Source organism: Ursus arctos, unplaced genomic scaffold (assembly GCF_023065955.2).
Source record: "Ursus arctos isolate Adak ecotype North America unplaced genomic scaffold, UrsArc2.0 scaffold_10, whole genome shotgun sequence".
Taxonomy (NCBI): Eukaryota; Metazoa; Chordata; class Mammalia; order Carnivora; family Ursidae; genus Ursus; species Ursus arctos.
In genome coordinates, this window is record NW_026622764.1 from 4,224,758 (window position 1) to 4,229,586 (window position 4,829).

The 4,829-nt window shown below is 43.9% G+C and overlaps 1 pseudogene; it reads left to right on the forward strand.

Annotated features, from left to right (window-relative positions):
* The first annotated feature begins 2,433 nt into the window (after nt 1-2,433).
* Nucleotides 2,434-3,509, forward strand: LOC113251531 (glyceraldehyde-3-phosphate dehydrogenase-like; annotated as a pseudogene).
* The last annotated feature ends 1,320 nt before the right edge of the window (nt 3,510-4,829 follow it).

Here is a 4,829-nt window from a genome sequence, read left to right on the forward strand (position 1 = left end):
GCTGAAGGACAATTTAGAGTTTTTTTTAATTCAATAGTGTCACCTTACATTTATTCATCCATTAGAAAACCATGTCAGCAATACCTTAAAATTTTATCCTAACCGTCCCCCTAACCGTCCCCCCCTCCGTAGAGATTGCTATTTCAAGCCACCATCATTTCCTCGACTTACTGAAATAGCATCTAATTGATTTCTCTCTTCCGCTCTTGGCCCCTTAATGTCTATTCTTCACACACCATCCATGATGACATTTGTCAAAAGTAAAACCGGTCACTCTCCTCCTCTGAACAACATTGTACGAAGATTTTGCATCACACGCAGAGCAAAATAGAAAATAAAATACAAATTTTTACCACGACCATTAAGGTCCTGTATTAAAAAGCATCAGGACATCTCTCTGATTCCACTTCTTACATCCCTTAATGCTCGCTGCTTCAACCTTTCTGCGGCTACACAGACATGCCAAGAACACTCCAAACCTAGGTCCTTCGCAAATGTGAGAGATACAGGGGGAAAAAGATAAGGCAGAGATGAGTCAAAGAATTTTGTTCACAGCAACTGAGTTAATGGTGATGCCTTTTATTTAGATGGTGACGAGGTAGTTTCTTTTAAGATTTTTATTAGGGAAAAATGTAAACATAACCTAAAATTGGAACCACAATAATATAAAAACCCACAGACTCATCTGTGATGAGACAAACAACCTTTCCAAGTTGGTGCCCAAGCATTTCACAGCATGGTGGCCCTGCTCACGTCCCGGGTCTGGACACTTAGGGATCTGAGCGTAGGATTACTGCCCCCAGTCCCCACCTTGTTTTTCCTGGGACACCTTTCGAAAAACCACTCAGAGTTGAGCCTCTGAAAGTTAGTGACTTCTGGCCAAAACTACCTTGTAAGTGACAGGTGCAGCTATGCTGCTCTCCGTCTCCTGCTCACTCATGACCTGGGACAGAAGACCGCCGTTCCCTTGGCTCTCAGCGCACCCCAGGCCCCCCACCCTCATTTGGGGCATCTGCAAGTAACACATCTTGTGACTTTAGTTCCTTTGTGCGGTTGTACTGAAACTGTGCCTTCAGTCAAGATGACGCAGTGTTTTCACTTTCCCAAAGTGGGAGCTCGGATGCCGAGGGAGCTACCTGCCCACCTCGTTTGGCCTGTGCCCCTTCCTGCAGCAGGTTATGATCTGCACCTTCTTAATTTAATTCTCCAGCTCTGGGTTCTTGGCACATCTTCACCCCGCTGAAGCAATCAGCAGCTCACTGAGATCCTTTCTCCATCCATACTTTAATTAGATTCTTTGCCCACTACCTCCCACCACCATGAGCCTACACAAGAAAATCCCAGACCTCACATCGTGTATTCTTATCACTTATTTCAATCAATTCATTATTAAATTTATTATGCATCTCACAAGGAATCTTTTTTAAACAACCTCAATTCTGTTATCATCCCTAAGAAATGAACAGTAATTTCCTAATAGTATCAAATATTTATTAATGTTCAAATTCAGAGAAGTCATGATGAGTCATGAGAATCAAAAGCTTTTCTTGAGCTATATTAAGTTTTAGATGCTTATTGGGGACCTTTTTAAGATGTCAAGTAAGGAGGTGATCATATGAATGTGGGGTCTGGGGAGACTGGGGTTGCAGATGTGAATTTTGGAATCAGCAACATAGATACATAAAACAGTATTTAAAATGATAATTTTGGAGGAGATTCCCAAGAGAGTGTTCAGGAACTGGGCCTGGAAGCATGCTGACCCTTAGGGCATGGGAAAATAAAAGAAAAAGTAAATTTTCAGATAAAAAAGTGAAGCCCAGGGAAGGTAAGTGCTTTGGCCAAGACCCACATAGCCCTTTTCATCCAGGCTAGAACTCGGAGCTGGGGCTTTGGATTCTTTTTTGGGTCGTTTTATGATAGAAGTTAAGGGACATACGTTTCACTTTTCAAGTATCTGTTGATTTTGAAGTCAGATATCCTAGATATTGACCTGTTTCCATATTATTAATTTCATTATTGCATACATTGTCACAAACAAGGAAACTCACTGTGTCACAGAGAAAGCATTTCTTGTTTAGAGGCTTTGCTCACAAAGGGATCGATTTCTGAGTGGGAAATATGGCAACATTGTGCCCCTATCATTGCCTGACACTGTGAGCCTCCAGATAAGGGGTGAATTCTCAATGATGGTTCAGTGAAAGGAGAGCACAAAGCCTGTCGAACCTCTTGAGAGATCATAGTAACGTCTCCACGGTACCCCAAACTTAGGACTGATCTAGAAAATCATCAAGTGCTCTGCTTCTGGTCTTCGCTCTTGGAAAAGCGACACTATTAATGTTTATGTAACCAATTCAAAGCAAGATTTTGTTCACAAGTAGAAACTCATTTTTTATCATTAAAACTTTAAGGGTAAGAGGTTCTCAGAGCAATACAATGTCTGCCCTCTGCTCCTCCCCATTCAACAGACAGTCGCATCTTCTGGTGCAGTCCTAGTCGTGTCCCCAAGATCGATGGTGAAGGTAGAAGTAAATGGATTTGACTGTATTAGGTGCCTGGTCCCTAGGGCTGATTTTAGCTCTGGCAAAGTGGATATTGTCGCCATCAACGGCCCTTTCACTGACCTCAACTACATGGTCTCCATTTTCCAGTATGATCCCACCCGCAGCAAATTTCATGGCACAGTCAAGGCTGAGAATGGGAAACTTGTCATCAGTGGAAAGCCCATCTCCATCTTTCAGGAGCAAGATCCCGCCAACATCAAATGGGGTGATGTTGGTGCTGAGTATGTTGTGGAGTCCACTGCTGTCTTCACCACCATGGAGAAACCTGGGGCTCACTTGAAGGGTGAGGCCAAGAGGGTCATCGTCTCTGTCCCTCCTGCAGATGCCCCCATGTTTGTGATGGGCATGAACCATGAGAAGTATGACAAATCCCTCATGATTGTCAGCAATGCCTCCTGCTTCACCAACTGCTTGGCCCCTCTGGCCAAAGTCATCCATGACAACTTTGGCATCATGGAAGGACTCATGACCACAGTCCATGCCATCACTGCCACCCAGAAGACCATGGATGGCTACTCTGGGGAAGCTGTGGTGTGATGGCCAAGGGGCTGCCCAGAACATCATCCCCACTTCTACTGGCACCAAGACTGTAGGCAGGTCACCCCTAAGCTGAATGGGAAGCTCACTGGCATGGCCTTCCATGTCTCTACCCCAAATGTGTCAGTCGTGGATCTGACCTGTCACCTGAGGAAAGCTGCCAAATATGATGACGTCAAGAAGGTGGTGAAGCAGGCATTGAAAGACCCCCTCAAGGGCATTCTGGGCTACACTGAGAACCAGGTTATCTCCTACGACTTCAACAGCGACACCCACTCTTCCACCTTCAATGTTGGGGCTGACATTGCTCTCAATGACCACTTTGTCAAGCTCATCTCCTGGTATGACAATGAATTTGGCAACAGCAACTTGGTGGTGGACCTTATGGCCCACATGGCCTCCAAGGAGTAAGAGCCCCCTGGACCACCAGGCCCAGTGAGAACAAGAGCCCCAACTCATCCCCCAATACACTGAGAATCTCCCAATCTCTGTAGTTTCCATCCCAGAGCCCCTGAAGAAGGGGGAGGGGTTTGGGCAGCCCTACGTTGTCACGTATCAATGAAATATACTGTACCCAGTGAAAAAAGAAAAAAAAAGAACAATACAATGTCAGGTATGCTAGCATGGAGACACTTGGTATCTCACAGTTTCTTTATTAACTTAAATTTTCAAGTTGTGTCATCTCTTGGATTACATCTTTTAAAGCAAGAAACTTATGGTTTGGATTTATGGTTCTGTTTGGATTTGTAGCCATAATGGCAAAAGAAAGACTGGCCACTATGACCTTTATGTGGGCCCTTTTGTCCGGGGAATGGGGAGCTAATGAATATAGAGAAGAAGACCACAAGGAAATGACAACCTTTCTTATCATCAAAAGCTTATTCCAATAAAGTCATTGGAAGCATTAATTACTCAGGAATTATGAACCTGGAAATTGGCCATGATATTGTAGTTGGTAAGAATGTTGATTATTAGCATGAACAAGTTAGAAAAAGAAATGAAGTTATTTGGTGTTTTAACAGATATTTTTCTAAAAATGTGCACCAAAAAGTGGAAGTAAGCCCAAGGATACGGTGTCTGACAGAACAAATCAATCAAATTTATTGGAAGAAATCACCCTATTTGGCATTTATATAACGCCTTTCTTCTGACGATTTGAAATCAGTTGGCTAGGGATATTAGATCTCTCCCTCGGCGACGTCAGAATATTAATTTATAAGAAGGGGAAAGAACCTGATCCCATCTGCATGGGTTTCAGCCGTGCAGTGGGGAGGACATGGTGTGGGGATGTTGACACCACACATACCTAGACAACTGGCCGGCCTTCAAGCAGGATATTGTACCTTGTGGGCCCCAGTTTCCTTGTCTGCATTATTGCTCTTTCAAGTACAGTTGCTGTCAAATTTAAAATGGACAATGTATGCAAATGCGTATATACCTAACACAAGTATCTGACCTATTGGAGGTGATCCAGTTATTAGAATTATAAGTGTGGCCACATTTTGCACTCATTAATCAGCTATGCCTCCCGAATTCTCAGAATAACCGCCCACCTGGAAGAGCAGCTCCTGCCCATCCAGCCATTCCTCGAGGCTCAGGTCATGCTTCTTCACAATGAGCCAAGTCACCAGAGAACGAACACGGGTCTGTGCTTCTGTGAGTGGCCAAAGACAAGGAAAGCAAAATGCGTTTGTATGATAGGATTGGGGAGTCAGGCTCTCACTTCATAGT